Genomic DNA, 14,610 nt, shown 5'->3' with positions numbered 1-14,610 from the left:
TAACGCATCTGCTTAAATATTCAAAGTGTGGGTGGGTTTAGGTGGTGCAGGCTTCAAAATAACTACCTCCTATAGAAAGACAGATGTGAGCATAAATCTTTAACTGTGTCTGACTTACACACACAAGATTAAATTTGATTTAATGCTGCATATTTAAGGAACTATTACATTCTTAGGAAATGTACTTTATTATTTTATTTAAACACTGAATATTCACTGAAATAAACTGAAGAGTGTTAGAATATGTAAGGCTTGCCTTTTCTGACTAAATACCTCCATTATGATGCAAATTAATTTCTTTGGTGGCAAAAGTTTTGCTTTGTTTTTTTCAAGGAACTAAAAAAATTTAGAAACCTGAAAATGTAAATTTTCCTAAAATACTTTTATTTAATTACATAACTACTCATAAATGACATTCACAATGTGTGCGAAAAGACAGCTGACTGAATCTTTCCACCTAACATAAAACTTAAAAAGTAAACAGAATACTTTTTTTTTCAGAATATCTTTTTCAATAAGAAAATATCTTTAGCAAAGGAAATCATTAAAACCACTTCTTTTTGAGAGTTGTTTTGGGGTATTTAAAAATACTTTGAATTATTACAGTGTATAATTTGGGATCTGTTTTTTATTGGTATTAGAATCAATTTTTTTTTTTTAGATTTTATTTATTTATTTGACAGACAGAGATCACAATTAGGTTGAGAGGCAGGCAGAGAGAGAGAAAGGGAAGCAGGCTCCCTGCTGAGCAGAGAACCCGATGTGGGGCTCGATCCCAGGACACTGAGATCATGACCTGAGCCGAAGGCAGAGGCTTTAACCCACTGAGCCACCCAGGTGCCCCTAGAATCAATTTTTGAGACTGGAAAGTAAAAGCTACTGGAGGAAAAGTTAGAAATTTTTATTTAATTTATGAGAATTAAAGAGATTATGTTAAGATGTCTTAGTTTCTAGGGGTGCCTGGTTGGCTCAGTGGGTTAAAGCCTCTGCCTTCAGCTTGGGTCATGGTCCCAGGGTCTGGGATCGAGCCCTGCATCCGGTTCTCTGCTCAGCAGGGAGCCTACTTCCCTTCCTCTCTTTCTGCCTGCCTCTCTGCCTACTTGTGATCTCTGTCTGTCAAAAAAATAAATAAAATCTTAAAAAAAAAAAAGATGTCTTAGTTTCTAAAAGTTTACTTTTTAAGTTTTTTAAGTTTTATGTTAGGTGGAAGAGGTCAAAAATTGATACTGAAAATCTGTGAAAAAGTGATAAAGGGTCACAAATATTTATTGAGCATTTGCTATGCGCTTAGTGCCCAGAATGAAAGAATGTAAGGACATTAATAGAGGGAGAACAAAACATACTCCCTACCCTTCAAGGAGCTGATGGTGCCAGAAAGTGTCTCCAACAACATTAATACAAGGTAAACAGACACATGCCAAGCAAAGCAAAAGGGGATTAAAGAGTAAAAGTAATGTTTCTGCTTGGGAGAATTAAGGGCAGTTCATAAGGGAAGAATCACTTGAGCTAAGATTTATAAAGGTAATAGGAGTATTTGGTTATGAAAAGATGGCCAGGAAGAAGAGCAAGTTGGTAGAAAGAAATACTGAGATCCAAGACTCAATTGGATCTGGGAAAGCAGAGGTTATATATTGGGAATGGTAAAGTCTAAGCTCTTTAGTGTGCCAAAGAGGACCTCCATTCCTGACCGAAGTTCCCATCCTCAGACTCATCTGTTCCTATTTCCTACTTGCAAATTCTCTCTGATCCCTGAGCTTGGAATGCCTTTTCTCTCATTCTCTCTATTACACTGTAGGTAGTCTATTAAGTATGCAATACAATTCTGTCTAAAGAAACAATGTACTTACCTTAATTAAAAAATAATTTATTGTTAAAAAACGCTAATCATCATCTGAGCTTTCAGTAAGTCCTAATCTTTTTGCTGGTGAAGGGTCTTGCCTTGGTGTTGATGGCTGCTGAGTAATCACGACAGTGGCTGCTGAAGGTCAAGGTGGCTGTGGCATTTTCTTAAAATAAGATAGCAATGAAGACAACCACATGGATTGACTCTTCCTTCCACGAACCATTTCTCTGTAGATTGCGATGCTGTTCGATAGCATTTTAGCCACAGTAGAACTTCTTTCAAAATTGGAGTTAGTCCTCTCAAACCCTACCCCTGCAATAGCAACTACATTTATGTAATATTCTAAATCCTTTATTGTCATTTCAACAATCTTCACAGCATCTTCATCAGGAGTAGACTCCATCTCAAAAAACCATTTTCTTTACTCTTCTATAAGAAGCAACTCACCTGTGAAAGTTTGATCATGAGCTTGCAACAATTCAGTACCATCTTGAGGCTCCACGTCTAATTCCAGTTCTCTTTGCTATTCCCATCTCATCTACAGTTATTTCCTCCACTGAAGCTTGAATTCCTCAAAGTCATCCAGGAGAACTGTAATCAACTTCTTCCAAAGTCCTCATAACGTTGATTTTTTTTTTAAAGATTTTATTTATTTATTTGACAGACAGAGAGAGATCACAGTAGGCAGAGAGGCAGGCAGAGAGAGAGAGAAGGAAGCAGGCTCCCCGCTGAGCAGAGAGCCCGATGCGGGGCTCGATCCCAGGACCCCGGGATCACGACCTGAGCCGAAGGCAGAGGCTTAACCCACTGAGCCACCCAGGTGCCCCATAACGTTGATATTTTTGACCTCTTCCCATGAATCAAAAATGTGTTTAATGGCATCTAGAATGATGAATCTTTTCCAGAAGGTGTTAGTTTACTTTGCCCAGATCCATCAGAGGAGTCACTATCTATGACAGGTACAGCCTTAAGAAATGTATTTCTTCAGGGTGCCTGGCTGGCTCAGTGGGTTAAGCCTCTGCCTTCGGCTCAGGTCATGATCTCAGGGTCCTGGGATCGAGCCCCGAATCGGGCTCTCTACTCAGCAGGGAGCCTGCTTCCCCCTCCTCTCTGCCTGCCTCTCTGCCTACTTGTGATCTCTCTCTCTGTCAAATAAAAAAATAAAATATTTTTTAAAAATGTATTTCTTAAATGTTAAGACTTGAATGTCTAATACTCCTTTCTCCATGGACTACATAATGAAATTTATGTTAGCAGGCATGAAAACATTAATCTCATTGTTCATCAGATCTCCTAGGTGACCAGGTGCATTTTCAATGAGCAATTAAAGGACTTTTTTCTGAACAGTAGTTTTCAATGGCGAGCTTAAAATATTCAGTAAACCATGTTGTAAATGGATGGGCTGTCACCCAGGCTTTGTTGTTCCATTATAGAGCACAGGCAGAGTAAATTTAGCATAATTCTTAAGGGTTCCAGGCATTTCAGAATAGCAAATGAGCATTGGCTTCAACTTAACGTCATTAGTTGCATTAGCCCCTAACAAGAGAGTCAGCCTGTCCTTTGAAGCTTTGAGGCCAGGCACTGACTTCCTCTTTCTAGCTACAAAAGTCTTAGATGGCATCTTCTAATAGAAAGCTGTTTCATTTACACTGAAAATCTATTGTTTAGTGAGGCCACCTTCATGAATGATCTTAGCTGGATCTTCTGCAGAACTTGCTGCAGCTTCTCCATTGGCACGTGCCGCTTCATCTTGGACTTCATGTCATGGAGCTGGCTTCTTTCCTTTTACCTCATGAACCAACCTCTGCTAGCTTCCAACATTTCTTCTGCAGCTTTCTCACATTTCTTAGCCTTTATAGAATTGAAGAAAGTTAGGACCTTGCTCTGGATTAGGATTAGGCTTTGGCTTAAGGGAATGTTGTAGCTGGTTTGATCTTATACCTGGACCACTCAAACTTTCTCCATATCAGCAATAAGACTGTTTCCCTTTCTTATCATTCATGTATTCACTGGGGTAGCACTTTTAATTCCTTGAAGAACTTCTCCTTTGCCTTCACAACTTGGCCAACTGTTTGGCACTGGAGACCTAACTTTCAGTCTATCTTGACTTTCGACATGCCTTCCACACTAAGCTGAATCATTTCTAGATTTTGATTTAAAGTGAGAGATAGGCAACTCTTCTTTTCATGATGAACACTTAGAGGCCATTGTAGGGTTATTAATTGGCCTAATTTCAACACTGCTGTGTCTCAGGGATGTGGCGGCCAAGGAGAGGAAGAAAGACAGGGTAATGGCAGTCAGAATGCACACATTTATTAAGTTTGTTGTCTTATATGGGCACAGTTTGTGATTCCCCAAAAGCATTACAACAGCAATGTCAAATATCGCTGATCACAGATCTCTCTAACAAATATAACATTAATGAAAAAGTTTGAAATATTGCAAGAATTACCAAAATGTGATGGAGAAACACAGTGAGCAAATGTCCTTGGAAAAATGGCACCAACAGACTTGCCACAAATGTTCAATTTGCAAAAAACGCAATATCTGCAAAAGTGCAATAAAGTACAGCACAGTAAAACAAGGTATGCCTGTAAAAGGGAATATTTAAAATATTTGAGGGAGACTTACCAGACTTGGCAACTCTTTGGATTCAGTGACTGTGGAAGGGTCAGAGAATATTGAGCTTTGCAACCTGGATAAGAAAGGAAATGCTAGGATCATTGACATTGATAAAAAAGAAACTAGAAGGTACTGGCTTGGAAGAAGAGAAGGCACTCAAAAGGTATTTGTGTAGTTCTTTGTGCTAAGTACTAGTCCAGGCACTGGACCACAGATATGAAAGACACAATCTATTTTCTAAGGAACCTCAAGTCTTCGCTCACTCATCAATTTTCTTACTATCCAATTAACAGTTTTGAAGCACTAGATATTAGGGCAAAATTAAATAAGAAACCATCCTTGTCTTCAAAGAGTTCCCAGGTTGGTAGGGAAGACAGTCACCTATAAAAATGATCACCAAACTTAAAGTGCTATAAAAGAAATACACCAGAATGTTTTAGATTTTATCATTTTAAATTTAGAGAGTGGCAGTGGACCAGTCATATGGAATTATTTGTTGGGTAACTAATAGTCTGGCCCGAAGTTTAAGAGTGGTGTTATAACTAGGAACGTTGGTAGATTTGAGGATCATTCACTTGGTTGAGAAGAAGGCCAACGACACTGAGTGGAGGGAGGCTAACACTTGCAAACAGTGTATGGCAAAGGGAGGAGGAAAAGGAGCCCCAAAGACAGAATAGCCCGAGTCCTGGACCTATACAAATAGGGGAAATACAGAAACACTAAAGAGGAGCACAGGAAAATGAAGAACCTCATCTCCTGTGGCTGACCCTACCAAGTGGCAGACTGAAGAAAAGTGGGGAGGGGGACGCCTGGGTGGCTCAGTCAGTGAAGCCACTGCCTTTGGCTTGGGTCAAGATCCCAGGATCCTGAGATCGAGCTCTGCATCGGGTTCCTTGCTCGGCAGGGAGCCTGCTTCTCTCTCAGCCTCTGCCTACCACTCTGCCTGCTGTGTGCTCTCTCTCTCTCTGACAAATAAGTAAGTAAGTAAATACATAAATAGAATTAAAAAAAAAAAGCAGGATGTATGACAATCTTTGTCTTTAAAAAAAGTGGGGAGGAATGATCTTTAATAAGTAATTTATCAAGGATCTAATTTTGCAAAGAAATCCAAGGAATTTGAAGGGTGAGCGGTCTGGCAACTAGACATTGAAGTAACCTTCAGGAGAGCAGAATTAAGGGAGTGAAAATTACCTTATGAGTGTTGTAAGAGCCAATAGATGATAAAGAAATAGAACCAGTGAGTGCTTAAAAAACCAGTGAGTGCTTATAGACACTGGGCCCTTCATGGAAGAAATGAAATGGGACATTAATTTGAGGGGTAAGTAGTAGGTTTAACAGTTCTGTTTTTGCTTTTATTTGATATTTGGGACAGAAAAACTCAAGTACTTTTCTAAGTGAGGAAAGGACTAGAAAGGGATTAAAGATACAAGAGACAGAGTTGGGGATGGGATGGGGGTGTGGGGGGGATGGGAAAGGACCAAAGGCTTGGATGGAGCTGTTGTGAACCTTGGAGAAGAGATGAAAAATTCCTTTATCTGAGCGGGCAGGAAGGAGAACAGGGTGGGCATGAACAAGTTTTTGTCAAGTGAAGAGTCTGAGGAAACAAGAACATGAACTGAGGGTGGTAACTGAGTGGTTTTGAGAAGAACTGAGATAGTCTAGGACAGTCACTAGCGGAAATACAACTGGGAGTCAACTAGAGATCACTACAAGTATTGTCAGTCCTGAGTGTGCTGTGGGAATTTTGTGCAGGGTAGTTCTTGGTTGTGCAGGGTTGTCATGTGCACTGCAGGAAGCTTGGTATTACCAGCTTCCATCCATTCAATGCCAGAATTGCTCCCCTGTCATTGTGATAACCAGAGAAACAGCCCAATTCATTTCCAGATCTCCCGGGTTGAGAATCACTTAGCCCAACACTGCAGCGGGATCAAATCACACTAGTGTATAGCTTTCCCCAGTAACACTTAGGAACCTGAGATCAGAGGTCAGTAGTTTTAAAAGCTTTGACAAAGAGACAGTAAAAGAAAGGTTTCTAGATGATTTTCCTCCATTGGTGGAGAATGTTTCTATCATCCCCAACCCAACGTTGGTAAATTTGGTTCCAGTAAGAGCAATTGCTAAAGACACATAGCATTTGAAAGCCAAGTACAGTTGCACAGAGATTAATTATTGCCAATTCAAGGACATTTTTATAGGCAATGTATGTCTAAACCCTGATCCAAAGCCTGGTTTTATAAGCCTGGCCCTTGGCCCAGAATGTAGGGGTGGGGAGGAACTGGAGTTAAAGTCCCACATAGGAGGCTAGGCTAAAAGGAAATCCGAGGATTTAGCTTCGTAAGGGAGCTGCTGCTGAGGTCTCTGGGCAGAGCACTGCCGTCCCACGCAAACATGGCTTAGATCGTGGGAGTTTGAAGATTTAGCTGCTGATTTTCCCCAATAGTCTTAGCAATACCAACACAGTAGCGAAGCTATCTGCCCAGACAGAGAAAAGACAAGTTAAATGTAGCTAATCAAAATAATTGACAGGAACTGATCCATAGTACTATTTCAGAGCTAGAATTCAGCTTATTTGGCTGTCTTATGTTTCTTAAGAAATTTTCAGTGTGCCTTGCTAACTTCTCTGATCATGACCTCAGCCTTCCCTGGGGAAGGTTAAGCCAATGGGTTTCAACCTCTTAATAGTTGGCCTTACTGTGACCCCATTCTACTGGGTCATGGCCTTCAATTAAGCCTTGCCAGAGTAATTCTTCAGGTTGCAATCCCAGCCCATTTCACATACTCCCACTCATAACACTGATAGTGATCTGTCTGGTTTTGGTCCCTGCCTGCCTTCCCCAAACTCTTGCATAAACCTTCTAACTGCAATGCCCTCCCTTCTAAACTTATTTATCAAAGCGTAGTGGCAATGATAAGCTCTAATAACTATTGATCTGACATATCCAAACATCTAAAATAGGTCAAAGGTGAAGGTACCTGAGAGGCTCCCTCAGTTAGGTGCCCGACTTTTGGTTTCAGCTCAGGTCTTGATCTCAGGGTTTTGGGCTCAAGCCCCACGTTGGGCTCCATGCCGAGCGAGGAGACTACTTAATGCAGAGCCTCACTATTGCTTTTAGTCAGGCCTAAAACACCAATAAACCAAAATAAGAAATGTGTTTAAGTAGGAACATATTCCAAAATCAAAAATGACAGAAAAGACAACTTATATAGTAGTAGGAGCATCTGGTATACCAGCTTTAGCTTTGATTGTTCTGATTGTTGATTTGGGGTGGTAAATAAATTCATCTAATTATGTATTATAATCCTCTGATCTTAGACTGTTAAGATATATGAATTTCTAAATGTTTGCTATCAGAAAATGAATAGAACATAACAATGAAATGGTAAACTAATCTGATTAAAAGAAAAAAAAGGTTTTCATTAAAAATGTTAATCATTACATAATCATAACATAGGAAACATAACATAATCATGCCAAACAATACAGATATAATTTAGGGTTTTAAAATGTATATACCATCCCATATTTTGAATATATTTCTTTTACTCTTTAAAAACTCTTTAGTTTTAAGAAAATTAGACTATTCACATTTTATTTAGAGTTAGCAGCCAAAAGAAACTTGCATTTCATTAGTAAACTTTCTCTGGCATGTGATTCAATTAAGATTTTTGACACTGACCGGGCACCTGGGTGGTTCAGTTGGTTAAGCTTCTAACTCTTGACCTCGGTTCAGGTCCTGATCTCAGGGTCACGGGATCAAGCCTTGCTTCAGGCTCCACTCAGAGCAAAGTCTGCCTGTCCCCATCCCTCTCCTTCTGCTCCTCCCCCTGACCTCTCTCTCTTTTTCTCCCTCTCTCTCTCAAATAAATAAAATCCTTAAAAAGAAAAAAAAATTTTGACACTGAGGCAATATCTAAAAGCCTATTACTTCTAAATCAAGTCTTTCCCTAGCTCATGTCACACACCTCTTTCCCATCCCTACATTTAGTGTTTGGATCACCCAATTTAACCTATGTCAAAGCATCTCCTATTGACCTCTAGATGCTCCAAATCCTGTCAGTTTAACAAGCGTACAAAGAGTGCCGATTTAGTAAGACTATTACTTCCTTTTGAAGGATGACAATCATGTACTTTTTTTTTTTTGTATCTCCTACAATGTGGGCAAAAGATAAAGGTCCCAGAATCAAAATAAAAGCTATTGATCTGCTAATTCAAATTAACATCCTTAACTACTTACAAGCCCCAGATATAAACATGGCAAACTAATCAATTAAATTGAACCATACCTTATTACTGAATTCCCTTCCGGTTGTTCTTTACGCAAAACATGCTGGAAGTAATCTTGACCGCTTGAGCAGTTAGAAATATTTTAAAGTATGGGTAGTAGAAAGGTGCTGTGTTATGATGTCTATCTGTATACAAAATGTCACCCTAATAAGCATATATGCTCAAGACTGATCAAGATAACTAGTTAATTTGAAGTATCTTAATCTGATTCTGTAAGGATATTGTGCAATAGTTGGGGGTGGGAGTGGTAGAGATTGTGAGGGATTCACCAGGCAAACTGTTGCCATTGAAGTGAATCACCTGGTGGTGAAGGTCATTCTCACTGCTTTGGCCATGTCCAGAGTTTCTCTAATTTAGTTTGTCGTATTTAGATATGTCTAATTTAGGCCATAACTAATCTTGCATGGGACACATCTATACTAAAAATTATTCACTGTTTTGGGGCACCCTGGGTGGCTCAGTTGGTTATGTGTCTGCTTTCAGCTCAGGTCATGATCTCCAGGTCCTGGAATTGAGCCCCATATCCAGCTCCCAGCTCAGTGGGGAGTCTGCTTCTCCCTCTGCCTCTCCCCCTACTTGTTCTCTCTCTGTCTCTCTCCCTCTCAAATGAATAAATAAAATCTTAAAGAAATCCTTCACTGCTTATGTGAAATTCAAATTTAACAAGGCATTCCATATTTTATCTGGCAACTCTGCCCTGATTATCTCAAGGTGTATTATAAAATTCTAAGAAAATATATTTTGTTCCTTAATATTGGAAACTAGGCATACGCCATATAACTGCAACTTGCAAGGAGAGGACAGAAGATTGATGTAAAATCAAAGCAAGGATATTAGGATACTACCTCTAAAAGAGTATACATTTCAGAGGTCAAGGACCTTGGCTAACATGCTCCATGTTCTATTTCTGTCCACAGCTGATGTTCTAGGGAATAGAAGGTGCTAAATATTTTTTGAGTAAAAAATGGCAGATATAAATGTCTCCATTTATTTTAAGAATGTAAACTCTTCTTTTTTATCATCAGGAATAAACAGCTGGTTAATCCATTCCTTTTAGTCACTGCAGCTCAAAGAGCTCAAATAAATACAACAGGTAACAGTGAAGGTGAAGTATACACACTGGCTATGGCTATAATCCAGACAGCCCGCCAAGTACAGACAGAGAGTCAATGGGGTCATTGTAAGATTTCAGATACAGGCATCTTTAACAGGAATGTGCACACTTGCACTACAAACTCACTTGACAATAGAGATTTATACATAATATATTATATACCATATTATATATAATAGAAATAGAAATATATAATATATATTATTAGTATATATTAATAATATATATTATTGTAATATATATTATTATATAATATGTACTATATAATTATATATTATATTTAATATATATCATTCTGATGTTTATATATTAGTTTTACTAAGGGACAATGATTTTATAGTCTATTTTAAGGCATTTATTTAAAAATATTCTAATTATTCATAGGATTTCAGTAAAGAGATGAGTCAACGGCATTCTATGTGATTAAAAGGAAAAGAACTAGGACAATCATTCTATGGAGAAGGAGAAGATCCAACAATTTCTAGAGAGGAAAAAAGTAGGAAGGAATTTTGCAAGTGAAGAGATATTCTTTAAAGATACATAAATAAAGGAAATATATATGAGTAAGGAAAAGCAGAAATATGGTGATAATAATAAAGTATTGTCCTATTTAGAGAACATTACGAAAAAGAAGATTGAAAGGAAGCTCTTGGCAAAGGCCAACTCATAGAATATGTGCATTAATACACTATAAAATAGGAGTGGATTTTTCCGGCCCAATGTTTAAAATATGTATTTTTTTGTAGAAAGTAATTATTATATTGAGAGACATAGCTTTTTCAAGGCACACAGTTTCATTTGTTATGTCAATAAATAAAAACTATATAGCACTGAAAAACCTAACATAACCAATATAGTAAACAAAACCTTATTTAATTGTTTAAATGCAAGTGAAAACTAACTAAATGACTGAATCAAGTTTAGAGACACAAAAAATGGTATTTGTAAGCAAAAATATCTTATTTTTGCAGAGATTGTCCCCATTTGTTGTAATAGGCCAGACGTTCTAAGTGATATGTCAGCAAGCTACTTGGTAGATCTACCAATGGAAAAAAACTGAAAAGCTATATTAAAAAAAAGTTAAAACATGTCAAATGGAATGTGGTGGTTCTGACATGAAAGTTATGTTGAACAGCTTAGTTGGTCAAAATTAGGTAACCCCTTTGTGGAGGAATCTTAGCACTCTAGGTTGGATATTCTGTGTGTTTCTTTAGTCCTCTAAGAACGCTTAACCTTTAGGAGGCATAAATATATGTTTTGCCTAAAAAATTTCCAATTTTTATGTAAAACCAATAATAAAAATGAGAGCAGGTGACAATGTTAGTTGAATTGTTAGAAAAAAATTCAACTGAGTAAATTTGAAGATCTAAATGGCTTTATTCAGTGATTCATGAACTGAGCAGTAGCCCATTTAGCAAGAAAGGAGCTCTGAGGGACTGTACAAAATGGAGGATTTTATAGAAACAAAGAACGCAGGACAAAAATGTTAAAAGAACGGATTATTTCAGGCAAGGTTACTTTCCTTTAGGGGAAGGCAGAGGTCTTATCAAGGAGGTTACCTCACTAGTGCTGATCAGGAACTTCCATATTGACTGGCTTAAGATTCCACTCCCGGGAAAGGCTGAAACTGCAATTAGATTGGGTATTAACTCTTGGTGGGGCTTAGCAAAAGTGACTCCATTTTGGGCCTATTGTTTCTTTCTTTCTTTCTTTCTTTTTTTTTTTTAAGATTTTATTTATTTATCTGACAGAGACAGAGCAAGAGAGGAAACAGAAGCTGGGGGAGAGGGAAAATCAGGCTTCCTGCTGAGCAGGGAGCCTGATACGAGGCTTGATCCCAGGCCCCTGGGATCATGACATGAGCCCAAGGCAGACATTTAATGACTGAGCCACCGAGGCACCCCTGTTTCTTTTTTTAATTAATTAATTCAAACACCAACATTTTTACAAAAAAGGTAAGAATCTTAGCCCTGGGCAGAGAGGAGTTTCTGTGAGGCTCACTCTGGGTTTCTATTGTCCTACTCTCCAAGCTCTGCTGGTTGACTCCTATGGGTGTCCCAGCAGCTTTGGTCCTAACTCAGTTGCCTTGAAATGATGTTTTTTTGCATCAGGTCCCCACAAATACAAAATTCATACTGACTGAAAATGGTTTTGAGTCCCTGAAATGCTAACTTCAAGGGACACTTTGTATTCCCTCACTTTTCAGAGTCCTGCCAGGGACTGAAGCTGAGCTGCACATCCTAGAGTCTCAGTGTTTTCTCCTCTCTGTGGTCATGAGGGTTTGTGCTGCTGTGTAGTTTTTGTGATTGTGGGGTTTTTGTTTTTATTTTTTGTTTCAAATTTTTATTGAAATTCTAATTAGCAACATATAGTATAATATCGCTTTCGGGAGGAGAATTGAGTGATTCATCACTTACATATAACGTCCAGTGCCTATCACAGTAAGTGCCCTCCTTAATATCCATCACCAGTTTAGCTCATTCCCCCACCTTCCCTCCAGCAACCCTCAGTTTTTCCTCTACTGTTAAGAGACCCTTATGGTTTGTCTCCCTCTCTTATTTTTTCTTCCTTCCACTATGTTCACCTGTTTTGTTTCTTAAATTCCACATATAAGTGAAATCCTATGGTATCTGTCTTTCTCTGTCTGATTTATTTTGCTTCATATAATACATTCTAGCTCCATCTACATCATTGCAAAGGGCAAGATCTTGTTCTTTTTGGTGGCCTAGTAATATTCTTCTGTGTGTGTGTGTGTGTGTGTGTGTGTGTATAACACATCTTCTTTATCCATTCATCAGTCAGTGGACACCCCAAGAATAAGTCCCACTTGATTGTGATGGATAATTCTTTCAATGTACATTGGATTCTATTTGCTAGAATCTTGTTGAGAATTTTTGCATTCATGTTAATCAAAGATATTGGCCTATAATTCTCCTTTTTAGTGGGATCTTTGGTTTGGGATCAAGGTAATGGTGGCCTTGTAAAATGAGTTTGGAAATTTCCCTTCCATTTCTATTTTCCAGAACAGTCTGAGAAGAATAGGTATTAGCTCTTCTTTAAACTTTTGATAGAATTCCCCTGGGAAGCCATCTGGTCCTGGACTTTTGTTTGTTGGCAGACTTTTGATTACTGATCCAGTTTCTTTGCTGATTATGAGTCTATTCAAATTTTCCATTTCTTCCTATTTCAGTTTTGGCAGTTTATATGTTTCTAAGAATTTGTCCATTTCTTCCAGATTGCCCAATTTCTTAGCACATAATTTTTATAATATTCTCATAATTGTTTGCATTTCTGGGGTGTTGGTTGTGATCTCTTTCATTTGTGATTTTATTTATTTAGGTCCTTTCTCCTTTTCTTTTTGATAAGACTGGCTTATCAGTTTTATAAGGGGTTTATCAGTTTTATACTTCAAAGAACCAGTGCCTGGTTTCATTAATCTAGTCTATTGTGTCTTTTGTTTGTTTGATTTTATATAATTTATTTCTGCTCTAATCTTTATTATTTCTTTTTTCAGCTGGATTTAGGTTTTATTTGCTGTTCCTTTTTTAGCTCCATTAGGTGTAAGGTTAAGTTGTGCACTTGAAGTCTCAAAGAAGTCTTGCTTCTTGAGGTAGGGCTGTATTACCATATACTTCCCTCTTATAACCACTTTTGTGGCATCCCAATGGTTTTGGACTGGGCCTATTGTCTTCTTTTTAAAAAGATATCCACACCATTCTAAATGAATGTACCTATGTAACTGCTAAGAAGTTAAATATGTACAGCTTCCGGGAGAGGAGTCAAGATGGCGGAGAAGTAGCAGGCTGAGACTACTTCAGGTAGTGGGAGATCAGCTAGATAGCTTATCTAAAGATTGCAAACACCTACAAATCCAACGGGAGATCGAAGAGAAGAAGAACAGCAATTCTAGAAACAGAAAATCAACCACTTTCTGCAAGGTAGGACTGGCGGAGAAGTGAATCCAAAGCGACGGAAAGATAGACCGCGGGGGGAGGGGCTGGCTCCCGGCAAGAGGCGGAGCAATGGAGCACAAAATCAGGACTTTTAAAAGTCTGTTCCGCTGAGGGACATCGCTCCAGAGGCTTAACCGGGGTGAAGCCCGTGCGGGGTCAGCGTGGCCTCAGGTCCCGCAGGGTCACAGAAGGATCGGGGGTGTCTGAGTGTCGCAGAGCTTACAGGTATTAGAACGGGGAAGCCGGCTACAGAGACAGAGCCGAGGAGTGAGCTCACAGCTCGGGGTTACCTTGAACTGGTCACAGGCTCGGTGAGCTCGGAGCGCGGCCAGGGGTCAGGCAGACGGGAGTAAATGGGCGCTGTTCTCTGAGGGTGCACTGAGGAGTGGGGCCCCGGGCTCTCGGCTCCTCTGGGCCGGAGACTGGGAGGCCGCCATCTTCATTCCCGTTCTCCGGAACTCTACGGAAAGCCCTCAGGGAACAAAAGCTCCCGAAAGCAAACCCGAGCGGATTACTCAGCCGGGCCCCTGGTAAGGGCGGTCAACTCCGCCTGGGGCAAAGATGCTTGAGAATCACTACAACAGGCCCCTCCCCCAGAAGATCAACAAGAAGCCCAGCCAGGACCAAGTTCACCTACCAAGGAGTACAGTTTCAATACCAAGGAGAGCAGCGGAATTCCAGAGGAGGAGAAAGCAAAGCCGGAGCTCATGGCTTTCTCCCCATGATTCTTTAGCCTTGCAGTTAATTTTTTTTTTCTTTTTCAATTTTTTCCTCTTCTTCTGCTAAATTTTTT

Source organism: Enhydra lutris, unplaced genomic scaffold, assembly GCF_002288905.1.
Source record: "Enhydra lutris kenyoni isolate GAN:26980312 unplaced genomic scaffold, ASM228890v2 scaffoldscaffold3, whole genome shotgun sequence".
NCBI lineage: Eukaryota > Metazoa > Chordata > Mammalia > Carnivora > Mustelidae > Enhydra > Enhydra lutris.
The sequence above is the reverse complement of the archived record's forward strand: the minus strand, read 5'-3'. Positions refer to the sequence as shown.